At 45.8% G+C, this 20593-nt stretch overlaps 1 pseudogene; it reads right to left on the bottom strand.

Moving 5' to 3' along the window:
- Window positions 1-491: 491 nt before the first annotated feature.
- On the bottom strand, window positions 492-1772 carry LOC109578835 (galectin-4 pseudogene; annotated as a pseudogene).
- Window positions 1773-20593: the final 18821 nt, after the last annotated feature.

The raw sequence follows: 20593 nt of genomic DNA, 5'->3' as shown, positions 1-20593 counted from the left end.
CACTCTCCTCTTTCACTTTCATCAAGAGGCTTTTTAGTTCCTCTTCACTTTCTGCCATAAGGGTAGTGTCATCTGCATATCTGAGGTTATTGATATTTCTCCCGGCAATCTTGATTCCAACTTGTGCTTCTTCCAGCCCAGCGTTTCTCATAATGTACTCTGCATATAAGTTAAATAAGCAGGGTGACAGTATACAGCCTTGACGTATTCCTTTTCCTATTTGGAATCAGTCTGTTGTTCCATGTCCAGTTCTAACTGTTGCTTCCTGACCTGCACATAGGTTTCTCAAGAGGCAGGTCAGGTGGTCTGGTATTCCCATCTCTTTCAGAATTTTCCACAGTTCATTGTGATCCACACAGCCAAAGGCTTTGGCATAGTCAATAAAGCAGAAATAGATGATTTTTCTGGAACTCTCTTGCTTTTTTGATGATCCAGCAGATGTTGGCAATTTGATCTCTGGTTCCTCTGCCTTTTGTTTTTTTTTTCATTCATGAGACACCCTCAGACATTTTATTAGGGGCTTAGAAAGGGTCCTACAGGATCTTCCTCTGTGTTCCCAAGGGTTATGGCCCTAGGAATAGATCAGATCTGGACGTAGGACAAGGTGACATCACCGTGGATCTCCACCAAGTCCACCCTCTGGAAGGCTGAGAGGCTATGGGAGAAGTCGAAGAGGTGCTGGCCATTGGCATACACCTTGAAGCGATCTGCACCACAACGAACGGACAGATCAAAGAATTGTCCAGGACCGAATGGGTTGTAGGGGACCTTCCTCTCCTCAGATCCCCAAGAGCCATTCAGAAAGCTGTTCCGAACCACAGCGCCCTTGGTCATGCGGGGGTTAATGTGCAGAGCCACGTCCCCAGAGGATCCCACCTTGAAGTTGATGACAAAGCTCTTGGCTGTGCGGGGTATGTAGCCCTTGATAATGATGATTCTTCGAGCTATGAGCCCCCCCTTGCAGTCTCCCATTAAATGGCACGGGTGGGTTGAAGGCTGGGGGTCCCTCCATGGTAGGCAGTCTGCTTTGTTGTTGATAGTACTGTCCGGGACTTGGGTACGCCTTAGCAGGCATGGGCATCTGGTTTGAGGGGGGCTGGCCTCCAATGAAGTTAATTGATTGAAGCATCAGGTCGCCATCCACATGCAGGTGGGTGACCATCTGCAGCGGGATCCGGTGCTTAAACTCATGGAAGGGAGTCCCATTCACCACCACCTTGAAGTGCTCCATCATGACCATGAACACCAGCTCGAAGGCCGCACCCTTGCGAAAGGGCATGCTCATTTTCCTCTCCTCGTTGCCCCACGAGCCATTCTGCTTCGAGTTCAAGACCACCTTATCCCAGCCATCAAAGCGGGGATTGAAGTGGAAAGCGACGTCTGCCCCTTGGCCCTGCCCCACCTCGAAGTTCACGAAGAACCTCTTCATGTGCTCGCTAGCCACTCCTTGCATGTAAATGGACATTCCAACTCTGAGACCTCCTGGGATGGGGTTGTGGTAGGGCAGTGTCGGGTTGTAGGTGGGCTGGTAGCCTGGTGCAGGGACAAAGGCCATCTTTAGAGGCTGGGCTGGTGACTTCTCCTGTGAGAAAAGCTGCAGGAGTCGTGTATGGTGGCAGCTAGCAGGTGGTGGGTGGCTCTTTTTTTTTTTTCGGTGGGTGGCTCTTATAGCTGAGGATAAGGGTGTGGCTGGCAGGGCAGGGTCCATGGTGGGGTCTGTCTTCTGCACATCCCAGGCTCCCTTCTCTTACCAGCCTCCCCTCTGCCTTTTCTAAAACCAGCTTGCACATCTGAAAGTTCATGGTTCACATATTGCTGAAGCCTGGCTTGGAGAATTTTGAGCATTAGTTTACTAGTGTGTGAGATGAGTGCAATTGTGCAGTAGTTTGAGCATTCTTTGGCATTGCCTTTCTTTCTTTGACCTTTTCCAGTCCTGTGGCCACTGCTGAGTTTTCCAAATTTGCTGGCATATTGAGTGCAGCACTTTCACAGCATCATCTTTCAGGATTTGAAATAGCTCAACTGGAATTCCATCACTTCCACTAGCTTTGTTTGTAGTGATGCTCCTAAGGCCCACTTGACTTCACATTCCAGGATGTCTGGCTCTAGGTGAGTGATCACACCATCGTGATTATCTTGGTCGTGAACATCTTCTTTGTACAGTTCTTCTGTGTATTGGGGAACAGTACCCACTCTAGGATTCTGGCCTAGAGAATTCCATGGACTGTATAGTCCATGGGATCGCAGTGAGTCGGACATGACTGAGTGACTTTCACTTCACTTCTGTGTATTCTTGCCACCTCTTCTTAATATCTTCTGCTTCTGCATTTCTGTCCTTTATTGAGCCCATCTTTACATGAAACGTTCCCTTGGTGTCTCTAATTTTCTTGAAGAGATCTCTAGTCTTTCCCATTATGTTGTTTTCCTCTATTTCTTTGCATTGATCGCTGAGGAAGGCTTTCTTATCTCCTCTTGCTATTCTTTGGAACTCTGCATTCAGATGCTTATATCTTTCCTTTTCTCCTTTGCTTTTCACTTCTCTTCTTTTCACAGCTATTTGTAAGGCCTGCCCAGACAGCCATTTTGCTTTTTTGCATTTCTTTTCCATGGGGATGGTCTTGATCCCTGTCTCCTGTACAATGTCATGAACCTCCGTCCATAGTTCATCAGGCACTCTATCTATTAGATCTAGTCCCTTAAATCTATTTCTCACTTCCACTGTATAATCATTAGGGATTTGATTTAGGTCATACCTGAATGGTCTAGTGGTTTTCCCTACTTTCTTCAATTTAAGTCTAAATTTGGCAATAACGAGTTCATGACCACAGTTAGCTCCCGGTCTTGTTTATGCTGACTGTATAGAGCTTCTCCATCTTTGGCTGTAAAGAACATAATCTGATTTCGGTGTTGACCATCTGCTGATGTCCATGTGTAGAGTCTTCTCTTGTGTTGTTGGAAGAGGGTGTTTGCTATGACCAGTGTGTTCTCTTGGCAAAACTCTATTAGCCTTTGCCCCGCTTCATTCCGTACTCCAAGGCCAAATTTGCCTGTTACCCCAGGTGTTTCTTGACTTCCTAGTTTTGCATTCCAGTCCCCTATAATGAAAAAGACATCTTTTTTGGGTGTTCTAAAAGGTCTTGTAGGTCTTCATAGAACTGTTCAGCTTCTTCAGCATTACTGGTTGGGGCATAGACTTGGATTACTATAATTTTGAATGGTTTGCATTGGAAATGAACAGAGATCATTCTGTCATTTTTGAGATTGCATCCAAGTACTGCATTTCGGATTCTTGTTGACCATGATGGCTACTCCATTTCTTCTAAGGGATTCCTGCCCACAGTAGTAGATATAACGGTCATCTGAGTTAAATTCACCCATTCCAGTCCATTTTAGTTTGCTGATTCCTAGAATGTCGACATTCACTCTTGCCATCTTCTGTTTGACCACTTCCAATTTGCCTTGATTCATGGACCTAACATTCCAGGTTCCTATGCAATATTGCTCTTTACAGCATCGGACCTTGCTTCTATCACCAGTCACATCCACACCTGGGTATTGTTTTTGCTTTGGCTCCATCCCTTAATTCTTTCTGGAGTTATTTCTCCACTGATCTCTAGTAGCATATTGGGCACCTACTGACCTGGGGAGTTCCTCTTTCAGTATCCTATCATTTTGCCTTTTCATACTGTTCATGGGGTTCTCAAGGCAAGAATACTGAAGTGGTTTGCCATTCCCTTCTCCAGTGGACCACATTCTGTCAGACCTCTCCACCATGACCTGCCAATCTTGGGTGGCCCCACATGGCATGGCTTAGTTTCATTGAGTTAGACTGTGGTCTAACTCAAGGCTGTGGTCTGTGTGATTAGATTGACTAGTTTTCTGTGATTATGGTTTTAGTGTGTCTGCCCTCTGATGCCTCTCGCAACACCTACCGTCTTACTTGGGTTTCTCTTACCTTGGACGGTGGCTGAGAGGAGCAACCCCACATCCAAGGAGTGGTGGTTGCGCGGGCGCAGGAGGGCCAAGAGGAGCTACTCCACGTTCAAGGTAAGGAGGGGTGGCCCTGAGGAGATACCCCTTGTCCAAGGTAAGGAGCAGCAGCTGTGCTTCGCTGGAGCAGCCATGAAGAGATACCCCACCTCCAAGGTAAGAGAAAAAGTACTTAGTGACTAAAGAAAAAATGTAGAGATAATAATCTTTACCCCACCCACTTCCTAGGGCTCCTGGGAGGGTCAGATGAGACAATGAACATGACAGTGCCTCGTAAACTGTAAGTAAAAGTGAAAGTAAAGTTGCTCAGTTGTGTCCGACTCTTTGTGACACTATGGACTGTAGCCCACCAGGCTCCTCCTCCGTCCACGGGATTTTCCAGGCAAGAATACTGGAGTGGGTTGCCATTTTCTTCTCCAGGGGATCTTTCTGACCCAGGGATCGAACTCAGGTCTCCCACACTGCAGGCAGACTCTTTACCATTTGAGCCACCAGGGAATCCCAAAGGTGTGTTCAAATGCCATGGACTTACTTTTTAATCTGTGCTTGAGGGCTCTGGATGAAATTTGCCAAGATTGTCGCACAGTTATTTAGCCAGTGACATCACTGCCTGTGATGGGAGTCGAGGGTGGGGCACAGAAGGCGGGCCAGAATCCCAGGGGTGGGTGCAGAAGGGACCCCACCCACTGCCTCCCCAGAGCAGACTTGGGTTTGCCCCCACTCATTTTAACAACCTGAAAAAATTCAATCTCCTAGTCTCCAAACTGTCAAAGACTGACACAACCTCTGTGCTCAGGGGAGGCCTGGATTCAAGTTCAAGGGTTGGAGCCACTCTGATCTGATTCTCTGTCTCCAGGGTCTTTGATCGGTGTCTGGACATGGTGGGTATCTGGAATAAATCTGTTGTTGAACGAAATACAGGTAGTATGTTGTGTGAGCTCTCATCCTCTTTAGTCTCACTTCCTTTGTTTGCACATTCCAGGTGTAAGTAAACATTCAAATAAAAAAACACAACTGATTGTGATTGAGAGCAGTGGTGGCCCACTCGTGCTTGAAAATGTGACTGGCCAGTGTTAATGAAAGGTCAGGCTGCAGAGATGGGTATCCCCATCTTGCATGTGGTGCATGCCCGCTTGGTTGTGTCTGAATCTTTGCAACCCCATGGACTGCGGCCTGACAGGATCCTCTGTTCATGGGATTTCCCAGGCAAGCATCCTGGAGCAGGCTGCCATTTCCTCCTCCAGGGATCTTCCTGACCTAGGGATCAACTCTCATCTCCTGTGTCTCCTGGCATTTCGTTAACCCCAGGACGCTGTGAGACCAGAGTCTCCTGGGAGGGGCTCTCTGGGTCCCTGTGGCTGGCTGGGTTTCGGGTTCCTTCATTGGCCCTGCTGGTCACAGGAGCTGAAAGAAAATGTCTTAAACCAAAAATATTTCTGAGTGTTTATTGTGTGCTTGGCCCTGTCCCGGGTGCTTTGGGGAATATGGAAAAGGTCCGATTGTGGCTTCTCTGTTGGAAGCATTCAGCCTAAAGTTGAGAAGATGTGGTGGCTTCAGGGGAGGCTCCCCACCGGTGGGCAGTGTGTGCCCAGGGCCAGGGACGTGGTGGGCCAGTGGGCAGAGCAGCAGGTCCTCAAAAACTCGAGGAGGTGGAAGTATGTGAAGAAGCCAAAGTCAGTCACTGAAATTCATTTCTCCCCCACCAAATATCTTCTTTCTTTTTCTGTCCCCAATTAGGAGACTGTATGGTTTTCTGTTTCTGCCTAACAAATAGCCACAAACGTAGCAACTTAAAATAGTGCCTAAAGGGGCTTCCCTGGTGGTCCAGTGGTTAAAAATCCACCTTCCAATGCAGGGGGCAGGGGTTCCATCCCTGGTAGGGGAGCTAAGATCCCAACATCCGAAGGGCAGCTAAGTCCGAGTGCCACAACTAGAGAAGCCCACACACCACAGGGGAGATCCAGTGCAGCCAAGATATACATGGGAACCTCATATAAGTGGAATCACACCATATATTTGTCTTTCTGTGAGTGGCTTGTTTTACTGAGATAATGTCCTCAAGGTTTATCCATGTTGTACTGTGTGTCAGAATTTCCTTTCTTTTCAAGGTGAATAGTATTCCATTGTATGTCTGTGCCACACTTTGCTTATTCACTCATCTGTCAATGGACACTTGTGTGGCCTCCACCTCTTGGCTGTTGTGAACAGTGCTGCTATGGACGTGGGTGTGCAGATATCTCTCCAAGACCCTACTTTGAATTTTTTGAGGGTATATCCAGAAGTGAAATTTCTGGATAGTGTGGTAATTGATAATTCTATTTTTAAGTGTTTGAGGAACTGCCATATTGTTTTTCCATAGTGACTGTGCCATTTTACATTCCCACCAACAATGCACAGGAGTTCCAATTTCTCTACATCCTCATCAACATTTATTTTCTGTTTTTTGTTTTCATAGTAATTTTTATTTATTTATTTACTTGGCTGTGCCAGGTCTTAGATGGAGCACACGGGATCTTTGATCTTTGTTGCTGCTTGTGAACTCTTAGTTTCAGAATGTGGAATCTAGTTTCGTGACCAGCAATCACACCTGGGGTCCCTGCTTTGGGAGCTCAGAGTCTCAGCCACTGACCCCCAGGGAAGACCCTATTTTCTTTTCCTTTTTTTTTTTTTTTTGATAGTAGCCATCCTAAAGGTTCAGGGCATAGACTTGGATTACTGTGATATTGAATGGTCTGTGCCCAGACCAGTAATGCTGAAGAAGCTGAAGTTGAATGGTTCTATGAAGACTTACAAGACCTTCTAGAACTAACAAAAAAGATGTCCTTTTCATCATAGGGGACTGGAATGCAAAACTAGGAAGTCAAGAAACACATCGAGTCACAGGCAAATTTGGCTTTGGAGTACAGAATGAAGCAGGGCAAAGGCTTATAGAGTTGTGCCAAGAGAATGCACTGGTCATAGCAGTAACACAAGAGAAGACTCTTCCATGTAACACAAGAGAAGACTCTACACATGGACATCACCAGATGTCAATACTGAAATCAGATTGATTATATTCTTTGCAGCCAAAGATGGAGAAACTCCATACAGTCAGCAAAAACAAGACCGGGAGCTGACTGTGGCTCAGATCATGAACTCTTTGTAGCCAAATTCAGACTTAAATTGAAGAAAGTAGGGAAAACTACTATACCATTCAGTTCAGTTCAGTTCAGTCGCTCAGTCGTGTCCGACTCTTTGTGACCCCATGAACCACAGCACGCCAGGCCTCCCTGTCCATCATCCACTCCCGGAGTCTACCCAAACTCATGTCCATTGAGTCGGTGATGCCATCCAACTATCTCATCCTCTGTCGTCCCCTTCTCTTCCTGCCCTCAATCTTTCCCAGCATCAGGGTCTTATCAAATGAGTCATATCTTCGAATCAGGTGGCCAAAGTATTGGAGTTTCAGCTTCAACATCAGTCCTTCCAATGAATATTCAGGACTGATCTCCTTTAGGGTGGACTGGTTGGATCTCCTTGCCGTCCAAGGGATTCTCAAGAGTCTTCTCCAGCACCACAGTTCAAAACTGTGGAACTCTCTTGCTTTTTCGATGATCCAGCGGATGTTGGCAGTTTGATCTCTGGTTCCTCTGTCTTTTCTAAAACCAGCTTGAACATCTGGAAGTTCATGGTTCACGTATTGGTGAAGCCTGGCTTGGAGAATTTTGAGCATTACTTTGCTAGCATGCGAGATGAGTGCAATTGTGCAGTAGTTTGAGCATTCTTTGACATTGCCTTTCTTAGAGATTGGAATGAAAACTGACCTTTTCCAGTCCTGCGGCCACTGCTGAGTTTTCCAAATTTGCTGGCATATTGAGTGCAGCACTTTCACAGCATCATCTTTTAGGATTTGAAATAGCTCAACTGGAATTCCATCACTTCCACTAGCTTTGTTCATAGTGATACTTCCTAAGGCCCACTTGACTTCACATTCCAGGATGTCTGGCTCTAGGTGAGTGATCACACCATCATGATTATCTGGGTCATGAAGATCTTTTTTATACAGTTCTGTGTATTCTTGCCACCTCTTCTTAATATCTTTTGCTTCTGTTAGGTCCATACCATTTCTGTCCTTTATCGAGCCCATCTTTGCATGAAATGTTCCCTTGGTATCTCTAATTTTCATGAAGAGATCTCTAGTCTTTCCCATTCTATTGCTTTCCTCTATTTCTTTGCACTGATCACTGAGGAAGGCTTTCTTATCTCTTCTTGCTATTCTTTGGAACTCTGCATTCAAATAGGTATATCTTTCTTTTTCTCTTTTGCTTTTGGCTTCTCTTCTTTTCACAGCTATTTGTAAAGCCTTCTCAGACAGCCATTTTGCTTTTTTGCATTTCTTTTTCTTGGGGATGATCTTGCTCCCTGTCTCCTGTACAATGTCATGAACCTCCGTCCATAGTTCATCAGGCACTCTGTCTATCAGATCTAGTCCCTTAAATCTATTTCTCACTTCCACTGTATAATCATTAGGGATTTGATTTAGGTCATACCTGAACCAGAGATCAAATTGCCAACATCTGTGGATCATTGAAAAAGCAAGAGAGTTCCAGAAATACATCCATTTCTGCTTTATTGACTATGCCAAAGCCTTTGGCTGTGTGGATCACAATAAACTGTGGAAAATTCTGAAAGAGATGGGAATACCAGACCACCTGACCTGCCTCTTGAGAAGCCTGTATGCAGGTCAGGAAGCAACAGTCAGAATTGGACATGAAACAACAGACTGGTTCCAAATAAGAAAGGAGTATGTCAAGGCTGCTTATTGTCACCCTGCTTATATAACTCATATGCAGAGTACATTATGAGAAACACTGGTCTGGATGAAGCACAAGCTGGAATCAAGATAGCTGGGAGAAATATCAGTAACCTCAGATATGCAGATGACACCACCCTTATGGCAGAAAGTGAAGAAGAACTAAAGAGCCTCTTGATGAAAGTGGAAGAGGAGAGTGAAAAAGTTGGCTTAAAGCTCAACATTCAGAAAATGAAGATCATGGCATCCAGTCTCATCACTTCATGGGAAATAGATGGGGAAACAGTGGAAACAGTATCAGACTTTATTTTTTGGGGCTCCAAAATCACTGGAGATGGTGACTGCAGCTATGAAATTAAAAGATGCTTACTGCTTGGAAGGAAAGTTATGACCAACCTAGACAGCATATTAAAAAGCAGAGACATTACTTTGTCAACAAAGGTCCATCTAGTCAAGGCTATGGTTTTGCCAGTAGTCATGTATGGATGTGAGAGTTGGACTATAAAGAAAGCTGAGCACTGAAGAATTGATGCTTTTGAACTGTGGTGTCGGAGAAGACTGTTGAGAGTCCCTTGGACTGCAAGGAGATCCAACCAGTCCATCCTATAAGAGATCAGTCCTGGGTGTTCATTGGAAGGACTGATGCTAAAGCTGAAACTCCAGTACTTTGTCCACCTGATTGGAAGAGATGACTCATTTGAAAAGACCCTGATGCTGGGAAATACTGAGGGCAGGCAGAGAAGGGGATGACAGAGGATGAGATAGTTGGATGGCATCACTGACTCAATGGACATGAGTTTGGGTAGACCTCAGGAGTTGGTGTTGGACAGGGAGGCCTGGTGTGCTGTGGTTCATGGGGTCTCAAAGAGTCAGACACGACTGAGCGACTGAACTGAACTGATTCTTAAGGGTGTGAGGTAATATCTCATCGTGGTTTTTATTTGCATTTCCCCATGATCAGTGATTTTTAAGCATCTTTTCTTTGTTGGCCATTTTTATGAGTCATAAGATCTGAAGACATCACTGCCATCTGTTGTATGCCATCTCCTAACTGTAGGAAAAGTACCTTATGGAGCAAAATTCAGTCTTTTAAATCTACAGAGAGGGAAAGTGTATTAGTGGTTGCCTGTGGCTAGGAAATAGGGAGGGGCAGAATGGGGAGTGACTAGCGATGAGTATGGGGTTTCTTTTTAGGGTGATGAAATATTCTAAAATTAGTGGTGATGGTTTCACAACTCTGTGAACTTACTAAAACCATGGAATTAAGCAATTTAAATTGATGAATCTTGTGCATACATAGCATATCTCAATAAAGCTGTTTTTAAAATGCTGCCTTTTTAAAGTAGAACTAAAACAGTAACTTCCCTGGTGGCTCAGAGGTTAAAGCATCTGCCTGCAATGCAGGAGACCCCGGTTCGATTCCTGGGTCAGGAAGATCCCCTGGAGAGGGAAATGGCAACCCACTCTAGTATTCTTGCCCGGAGGGAGGAGCCTGGTGGGCTCTAGTCCACGGGGTTGCAAAGAGTAGGACATGACTGAGCTTACTTCACTTCAAAACAGTAACAGTGAGTGGGGAGGATGTGGGAAGGTTGGAGTGTGAGTTCGGGGTTAGCGGACAGAAACTATTATGGATCAACAACAAGGTCCTCCTGTATAGCACAGGGAACTATATTCAATTTCCTATGATAAACCACAATGGAAATGAATATAAAAAAGAATGTATGTGTATGTGTAACTGAATCACTTTGCTTTTCAGCAGAATTTAACACAACATTGAAAATCAACTATACTTCAATTTAAAGGGAAAAAAAAGAAGTGATAATAACAAATGTCACTACTTCATTAGTCAACTCTATTGAGTAGAGGAGAATGTTACACATTTTGGGTGAATATACATTCCAAACCAGAATTTCAGGCACCCTCTCCCTCCATTGTCCCAAATCAATTCCTCTTCCTTAGGTTGGATTCTGTCTTCCTTAGGTTCTTCTAACCAAGAAAACTTCTTTTTTTAAAAGGCCATGCTGTACAGCATGTGGGATCTTAGTTCCCCAACCAGGGATTGAACCCATGGCCCCTGCATTGGAAGCATGGAGTCTTAATCACTGGACCACCAGGGAAGTCCCAATAATCCAGGAAACGTCTTCATTTCTTCAGCAGAGGCAGGTCTGCATATTTGGCAGAAAGTTAGGGAGGAGTCTTGATGAAAGTGAAAGAAGAGAGTGAAAAAGTTGGCTTAAAGCTCAACATTCAGAAAACTAAGATCATGGCATCTGGTCCCATCACTTCATGGGAAATAGATGGGTAAACAGTGGAAACAGTGTCAGACTTTATTTTTTGGGGCTCCAAAATCAGTGGAGATGGTGATTGCAGCCATGAAATTAAAAGATGCTTACTCCTTGAAAGGAAAGTTATGCCCAACCTAGATAGCATATTAAAAAGCAGAGATATTACTTTGCCAACAAAGGTCCATCTAGTCAAGGCTATGGTTTTTCCAGTGGTCATGTATGGATGTGAAAGTTGGACTGTGAAGAAAGCTGAGCACCGAAGAATTGATGCTTTTGAACTGTGGTGGTGGAGAAGACTCTTGAGAGTCCCTTGGACTGCAAGGAGGTCCAACCAGTCCATCCTAAAGGAGATCAGTCCTGGGTGTTCATTGGACGGACTGATGTTGAAGCTGAAACTCCAGTACTTTGGCCACCTCATGTGAAGAGTTGACTCATTGGAAAAGACTCTGATGCTGGGAGGGATTGGGGGAAGGAGGAGACGGGGATGACAGAGGATGAGATGGCTGGATGGCATCACCAACTCGATGGACATGAGTTTGAATGAACTCCAGGAGTTGGTGATAGACAGGGAGGCCTGGTGTGCTGCGATTCATGGGATCACAAAGAGTCAGACACAACTGAGCGACTGTACTAGGGAGGAGTCAGCCAGCCTGAGGTATCTCTGGGTCTCACCCCCACCCCTGAAAATGTCATGGTTGGGGGGAAAAGGACTCTTGCAATTTCCACATCTTCAGGGTCCTGAATGCATACTGCTGGTTTGTCTCATTTGTCCTGCAAGTCTAACTAGAGCAAGGCTTTGAGGGGAGGAGTCACAGTCTGGGTGATTGGAGAAGTCACCTGAAGTGCAGCCCTGGGCGTGTCACCGTGGCTCGAGGTCAGCCCCCAGGCCCACTAAGACCCTGGCTTTCTCAGGCTGAGCACCTCTGGGCTGCAGGTGTACCAAGAGCTTTGCAAGCTCATCTCTGCATGTATCCAACTCTGCCCAGGTATTCGTTGGTAAATGTGGAGGGTGCCCCCTTTGCAAACTGCCTTCCTGACCCAGAAAGAAAGGGAAGGGACTAAAAACTAGCTGGAGGAAAATGACAAAGAGCTGAAGGGAGGCAGGTGCTAGAAATATATTCTGATGGAGTCTGGGGTAGGGAGAGGGTCGCTGAGCCTCTCTCTTGCAGCAGTGATGCTCCAGTTGGTCTTGGACATCAGCAGGGAAGCCTGTCATGTCTCCTCCCACCATGCAGTTCAGAATGAGGAAGCGGTCCTGTGAGAGGAAACGCCTGGCCCAGGGTGGTCAGTTCCCAGCTGAGCCAGGGCCCCCCGCTCCGGGTTCCCCTCAGACCCCACACTGCTGATCTAGCCCACCCAACAGCCTCGGGTGTCCTGGGAGCTCACTGCTAAGGAAGAGCTTCTCTAGAAGCCTGTCCACCCTCGTCCGCCCCGGGAGGCGCACGTGCGCCCCTCCCCGCGCTTTCTTTGGAGCGGGCTCCACTCCCGGTTTGCCTTCTGCCTTCTCTGCGGCAGCCCCCTCAGCCCCCACGCCTGGACCATCTGGAAGTGCCGCTCCACTGCCTAGGATCCCGGCACCTTTGTGCCCACCCCCTCCGCGGTGTTCTGCCACCCGCCCGCGGGCCCACACCAACGCGGATTTACCAAGTACAGAGAGTTCTCCTCGTACTTGTTTCTGATGGCTTAGGGGGAATAAAATGTTGCTTCTCAGACTTCAGCGTCTTAGCCCTTTAAGGAGTGACAGTAAAAACAATTATTTGCAAAATCTGCCCCTTGGTGTTTATTATAGCTCCCCCTCATGTGCACCTCTTCTGATTTGCATCCAGGACAAGGTCTGTGGCTTCAAGGGGTCAGATGCCCAGGCCAGCAAGGGCTATTCTGTCCCCTCAGCCTCACAGGCTTCTGAGCTGCAGTGGCCCAGGTCGTGTTCTCTGGAGTCTGACCTGCATGGCTCCAGCTCTCTTTCTCTTTCCTTCCCCGTTTTCCTCCCCGTTTCTGCCTGCTTGTGGGATCTTTGTTCCCTAACCAGGGATTGAACCTGTGCCCTCTGTAATCCAAGCTGCAGAGTCCTGACCACAACCCTCCAGGGAATTCCCTTTATTTTCTCCTCCATCCTGATCTCCTTCCCTTCTTCTCTTCTTTGTCTTCTTTTCACCTCCAGACTTTCTCACCCTCGTGACAAGCGTCATCCTGTTACCACCCGAGTGCAGTGCTGTCTCAATGATGTTGCTTTTTTTTTTTAAGAAAAAAAGTTTTTATTGGAATATAATTGCTTTACAATGTTGCGTTAGTTTCTGCTGTACAGAGAAGTGAATCAATCACATGCATTCATATATACCCTTCCTCTTGACCCTCCCTTCCCCTAGCCCATCCATTTAGGTTGTCACAGAGCATGGAGCTGAGTTCCCTGTGCTTTACTAATCTGCCAGTTTATCCCGATCTCCTCTTCTGTACCTGTGTCCACATGTATCTGTTCTCTATAGCCGCACCTCTATTCCTGCCTTGGAAATAAGTTTATTTGTACCATTTTTTCTAGATTCCACATATATGCACTAATATATGGTATGGATGTGGCTGTTTTCTGCATATTGATATGATAGTGTGGACTGTCTAGAACTTCATATAATTGAGTTCGTATATCCTCTCTTTCACCATCATGTTTTTGAGATTTGTTCATGTTGTGACTGTAGGTTGTGGCTTTTTTTTTTTTTTTATCCTGAGTAGTATGACTTTGCTGTGGTTTTTTTTATAGATGAACATCTGGGACATTTCCAAGTTTGGACACTACAGATGAAACTGCTATGGATATTCTTGTAGAAGTCTTCTTTTGGACACATGTTTACCTCTTTCTTAAGGAAATACCTAGAAATGGAATTGCTAAGTCTATGGTTTTATTTTTCATTTTATAAGAAACTGAAAGACTTTTTTTCCAAAGCGATTTTACCACTTACACTCCTGTCAACAACACTTGAGAGTTTTGGTTGCTCCATATCTTCACTGACAGGCTTCCTGGTGGCTCAGCTGGTAAAGAATCCACCTGCAATGAGGGAGACCTGGGTTCGATCCCTGGGTTGGAAAGATCCCCTGGAGAAGGGAAAAGCTACCCACTCCAGTATTCTGGTCTGGAGAATTCCATGGACTGTATAGTCCACGGGGTTATAAAGAGTCAGACACAACTAAGCGACTTTCACTTTCACTTATCCTCACTGACATTTGGTGCTGTCAGTCTGTTTAATTGTAGTAATTTGGGTTGGTGTGTTGGAAATTTAACATTTTTATTAATTCTAGTTTACTAATATTTTTGGTGGCTAATGTTTTTTGTGTTTTTCCTAAGAAATATTTGCCTATTCCAAGGTCGTAAAAATATTCTCTTGTTTTCTTTTAGATGCTGTATGGTTTCAGTTTTTCATTTAGGTCTAGGATTTATTTATTTTTAAAAATTGTTTTATTTATGTTTATGTTGGATCTTCATTATTAGGCGTGGGCTCTCTCTAGCTCCAGTGAGCAGGGGTTGCTCTTCGTTTTGGTTAATGGATTGCTCATTGTGGTGGCTTCTCTTGTTGCAGAGCATGGGCTCTAGAGTCCAAGCTCAATAGTTGTGGGACACAGGCTTAGTTGCTCTACAGCATGTGGGATTTTCCTGGATCAGAGATTGAACCGGTGTCTCTTGCATTGGCAGGTGGATTCTTTACCACTGAACCATTAGGGAAGCCCTAAGCCTAATTTTTTGGTGTAATGTAATGAGTTGTTTCTTTTTTTTCCCTTTTGGGTAGACAATTATTCTAGCCCACTTGTTAAAAAGATTTTTCTTTCTCCATTGAATTATCTTGGTACTTTTGCCGAAAGTCAATTGGTCGTATATATGTAGGTCTATATCTGGACTCTGTTTTCTGTTACATCGATCTGTTTGTATATCCTAATTCTAATACTGTCTTGATTACTGTTGTTTATAGTAAGTCTTAAAATCGGCTACTGTAAGTCCTCCAACTTTGTTAAGGTTATTTTGGCTGTTCTAGGTCCTTTCTGTTTCCACTTAAATTTTAGAATCTGTTTGTCACCTTCTAAAAAAAATGCCTTTTAGAATTTTGATTGGATTTATATAGAATCTATTGATCGATTTGGGGAGAACTGACATCTCAGCAATATTGTCTACTCAAGCACTTCACAGAAGGTACCCTTCTTTCAGCATCAGCTCAGAGCCAACTTTTCTTTCATCTTGACTCAACCATCATTAATTAGACTGCCTGAGCCTCCTTCACTTCAGCCAGCAGCCCTGCCCATGCTTAAGCTGTCGATGCTGTAGGCATTGGCCTCTTTCTCGTGTAAGGTCTTGTAGGAGACTTGTCCTTTCCAGATGTCCTCTTTAGAGGGACTCTGAACCCCTTTCATGGTCTCTGTGTGGGAGAGAAGATAACACCCTTTCCTTGCGATTTCTGCAGGTCCCACCTTTAAAGTGTCTCATGCCCAGGGTCTTAAGTGGGGGAGAGCATGGGGGTGAGAGGTAAGGAACACACCACTCCCCATCATGGGATGTGAGACATCACAGGCTTAAGAAAGGAGCTTTGAGTCTGAACAAGCCTGAATTTGCTTTCCCATTCCAACGCTAATTAGCTGTGTGACCTTTGGTAGTTTATGCACTCATCTGAGCCTCAGTTTCTGCAGCTGTAAACAGAAGGTGATGGCCTCTCTTGTACTGGTGATGGGATTGTTGAGTGGGGTGCTGTGTGTGGACACAGCTGGCGTGGGACTTGCTCTGAGCAGGGGCCCAGTGAATGTTGTCTCCTTCACCCTATTTCCTACCGCTGCCTGGAATTTGATCTTCATTCTGTCTTCATTCCAAGGCCTTCTTGGAACCACCCAGCAGGAATACCAACGGTCGTGGTGCCGAAGGAGTCGTCTTACTGCATGGGAAGTCTTGGCACCCTTTGGAACTTACAGAAAGATCCACGGACAGACAAAGTGGCCACTTATTGCTGCTCCAGAGCATGACCCAAGGAGTGGGTAGTGGACTCCCTCTGTTACTTGTTACTCAGTCCACAGTCTACAGGCTGAAGTGTAGAAAGCCATTGTCAAGGGTGGAGAGGAAGGCCATCTTCAAGGGTGAAGGTTGGCTGTCTCTCCTTCAGTAGCACACTGGACCCTTTAAACCTGATTTCATTGGCTGACTTCTTGGAGCAGAGACTCCATCATTTACCTTTGTTAATCAGGAGCGTTGAGAATGGGCCCTGATTGCAGCAAGAAGTCATCAACATTTGAGCGGCCTTTAAAAATTATATGATTCTGACACATGCTACAACATGGATGAACCTTGAGGTCATGGATGCTAAGTGAAATAAACTAGACACCAAAAGACAAATATAGTATGATTCTACCTATATGAGGTACCTAGAATAGTCATATTCATAGAGACAGATTGTAGAATGGTGGTTGCCAAGGGCTGGAGGAAGAGGGTACGAGGGGCTGTTGAATGAATACAGTGTCAGTTGGGGAAGATGAAATTGTTCTGGAGATGGACAGTGGTGATGGTTACACAATGATGTGACTGCACTTAACACCACTGAGCTGTGCACTTAAAAATGATCGAAATGGTACATTTTATTGTATATATTTTAGAGGGTAAAAAATTTATGTGTGCATGTAATCTGATCAGTGTCCTAAGTTTTCAAAACTGTGGAGGAGCCTGGCTGGCTGCAGTCCATGGGGTGGCAAAAAGTAGAATACAACAGAGCAACTAAGCACAGCACATGATCATAATACTGTGAGCTAACATTTGGCAGATGAAAACATTGCTGCTTTTGCTCGATTATTCAACCAATATTCCCTCAGCTGCCGGCTCTACCTGAGCCCCTTAACCGAAGCTTGAGGATTCAGAGATCCAGTCCAGGCTTACTCTTCCAGACCTGAATTCTGAGGGTGAACACTCGGCTCATGAACCCCTGATACCATGAGCAAAGCTTGTGCTCTGGTGGAGACCAAGGAAGAACTGACCAGTTCCTCCTGGTGTTTGAGTCAGTGATCTGGCTTTAGTCTGTTGTGTAAGGAGGGTCTCGGGAGGGCAGGGATGCTGTGCCAGTGGGGGCCAGCCCTGGGTGCAGGCATGGGGTCCTGACATTGTCTGGTGAGTTCGGGAGACAGTGGGGAGCCTGATGGAGCTCAGGTAGGGTGCTCAGTGCCCGGTGAGTTTTCAAATCTGGTGCCAGCTTCACCTCAGTCTCCTGTCAGCTGGTGACCTCAGCTGAATTAACTAAGCCTCTGTAAAAGCTCAGTTTTCTCATCAGTAAAACACTTCTGCCCAGTTCGACAGCATTAAATGAGAAAGTGTGTGTCGAGCATTTAACTGAGCTCTCCCTGTGTCATCTGTGTGTCTGTCATCTACAGACCTCTGTCTATACACACATGCACACTGGATGGGTCAGGGTGGGAGAACTTGGAGGCCTGGAAACAAGCCCTGATTATTTATAGGTTTCACTTCTCTGTTTTTCAGCCAGGGTGTCTTGGCTCCGGGGAGTGGTGAGAACATCTGGGTGTGGCTGGCGCCCTAGGTCTCTCCAGCCTAGCCTCTTTGTTGAATGTGGCTGGGAGTGTGGGACCCAGGGCGGAGGATCTGGGTGGAGCCTGGGGTGTCAGCAAGGGTGGGTGGGGAGGCTGTGAGAGCCCAAAGCTGACTCTTTTGTTGCTTCCTGTGTTGGGGTCCAGGTCAGAAGTCCAGTCCCTTGGGATGAACCAGTTTGCTTTGTTGCCATGGAGACGGCACTGTCTTAGCCCAGACCCATCCCTCCCACTTCCTGGAGAGATAGTTTGGGAGGCAGTGGGTCCTTTTCATCCATGGAAGATGTTGTATAGCACACATTCATGGGTGGCAAGCGTGGATGACTTGGGTGTGATAGAGCCCAAGGACAGAAAGGGAAGGGAAGGGAAGGGACATGACGAGGCTTCATTGGCCACTGATAACTCCGCTTGAGTCCATTTCTCAGATCTTGTGTAGTCATCAGTTATGACTGTCGGAAGGCTGAGTGCTCAGTGCTCAGGCACTCAGGGACTCTATGCAACCCCACCGACTGTAGCCCTCCAGGCTCCTCTGTCCATGGGATTCTCCAGGCAAGAAAACTGGAATGGGTTGCCATGCCCTCCTCCAGGGTATCTTTCCAACCCAGGGATCCAACCCAAGTCTCCCACATTCTAGGTGGATTCTATACCATCTGAGCCACCAGGGAAGCCCATTCCCAGGCAGTCCACTAATAATTATAATAACTAACCCTTACTGAGCACCTACTGTATACCAGGAACCGCACATTTTATACCCATCTTTATGGGCTTTGTTCGGATGGGAAAAAATTACGTCTCTATTTTTATTAACTCCTAATGGATATTCAGCATTTCCTTCAATTATGAGTATAGACAGCGGACCACAGTATTGTCAGTTTGCTTTCTGGTTTGTAATATTTTTTAAGTTTCACGTTATAAGCCTGTACTGCTTCTGTCGTGTTCATTTACTTTTTTTTTTTAAGGCTTTTATTTACTTATTTTTTAATTTCTGGTGTGCTGGGTCCTCACTGCTTTGAGAGGGCTTTCTCTGGTTTTGGCGAGCAGGGGCCACTCCTCGCTGTGGTGTGCGGGCTTCTCATTGTGAAGGTTTCTCTTGTGGAGCACAGGCTCTAGGGCGCACGGCCTTCAGTAGCAGTGGCGCATGGACTCCGCAGTTGCAGCTCCCAGGCTCTAGAGCACAGGCTTAGTAGCTGTGACTCATAGGCTTAGTTGCTCCACAGCACGTGAAATCTTCCTGGACCAGGGACCAAACCCATGTCTTCTGCATTGGCAGGTGGATTCTTATCCACTCCATCATCAGGGAAGTCCTTCATTTACTTTTTAAAAATAATTGTTCATTTATTTGGCTGCGCTGGATCTTAGTTGCAGCATGGGGGATCTAGTTCCCCGATCAGGGATCGAAACTGGACCCTCTGCACTGGGAACAGAGTCTCAACCACTGGACCACCAGGGAAGTCCCTTTCATTTACTTTTAACAGAAGTATTCTCCAAAGGATCTTTTCCAATGCAAACAATTTGATAACTTTTATTGTTTTATAACAATAACACTATAGTTTTCGTCACCTATGAATGTATGTATCTGATACCCTATTTTAACTGTCTGAGGCAGGTAGTCTTTTCCCTGACTTAAAGATGAGGAGACTTAGGAACTCCCCTGGTGGTGCAGTGGCTGCGACTCTGCTCCCAATGCAGGGGGCCTGGGTTCAATGCCTGGTGGGTAAACTAGATCCCACATGTCTCAACTAAAGATCCCACTTGCCGAAGTGGAGATGGAAGATCCTTTGTGCCACAAGGAAGACAGGGAGCAGCCATACAAACAATAAAACAAATAAATAAACATTAAAAAAAAAGGTGAGACTTAGACTTAAAGATCTTAGGTCACTTGTCCAAGAGTGACAAGTGTCCACTGTCAGGAGCAGAGCTGAGACTAACAAGAATAACGCTGCGTTTTTCCCAGTCTATTTTCATCATTGTATACACAGCATTTTCTCATTTACTTTTTCCTCTTGGGTCACATAAAACTCTGTGAGCGGGACAAGGCAGAGCTTATCCTCATTTTACAGAAGAGGAATTTGAGATTCAGAGAGGTAAATAACGACTTGCCCAAGGGCTCATGTGGCAGTTTTCAGAGCTGAGATTTCATCTCAGCTCTGGTGGGGTCTGCTGGCTGGGTCTAGCCAAAGTGGGGTCCATTCACTGAGGGAGACAGGCACACAGAAAGAAAAGGGACAGCCTGACGTCATGTGCTTCAGCTTCGCATAGGCCCAGCTTTGGGGGGTTGTCTTACGTCCCTGTCCCAGGGGTGGGAAGGTGTGTTTGGGACTCCAAGGTATTGGACCAACCCCTTGTCTTGGAATAAACTGCGCACACAGAGGTGGGCTGCCTGGCTTTTCTCTACCAACTAGTTTCCCTCCTTCTGTGTGTGCATTTTCTAGCCCTGCTTCCAGCCAAGGACCAGCTGCCTGAATGGGAGTTTTCTAGACTGAAAGGTGAGACTTCCTCTCGTTGAACACAGATAACAGAGGGGTGGACACTTTTTGACAACCCAAACTGATCACCTGGTAAAGAAAGGGGAGAGAACTAAGGTCCAAGTGACTTTTCTGTTGGCATTGACCAATATAGTTTTTTAAAAAACTAGCCAAAAAAAAACAAAAAAAAACAAAACCCCTAGCTGGTTCATTTTCTTAAAACAATATATTTATTTGGCTGTGCTCTGTCTTAAGTTGCCACACGCGGGCTCTTCGTTGCCACATGTGGTATGTTTAGTTGTGTCATGCAAACTCTTACTTGAGGCATGTGGGATCTTGTTCCCTCACCAAGGATCAAACTTGGGCCTCTTGCATTGGGAGTGCAGAGTTTCAGCCACCGGACCATCAGGGAAGTCTTGTAGCTCACTCATCTTCTAACAGTCTGTGTATGTAATGATGAACATGGCTCTAAGCTGCTACCTCGGTTCCTGGATTATGAGTTTTTGAGAAAA

This window comes from Bos indicus, chromosome 25, assembly GCF_029378745.1.
Source record: "Bos indicus isolate NIAB-ARS_2022 breed Sahiwal x Tharparkar chromosome 25, NIAB-ARS_B.indTharparkar_mat_pri_1.0, whole genome shotgun sequence".
NCBI lineage: Eukaryota > Metazoa > Chordata > Mammalia > Artiodactyla > Bovidae > Bos > Bos indicus.
Note: the sequence above shows the minus strand (reverse complement) of the source record. Positions and strands in the feature narration are given on the sequence as shown.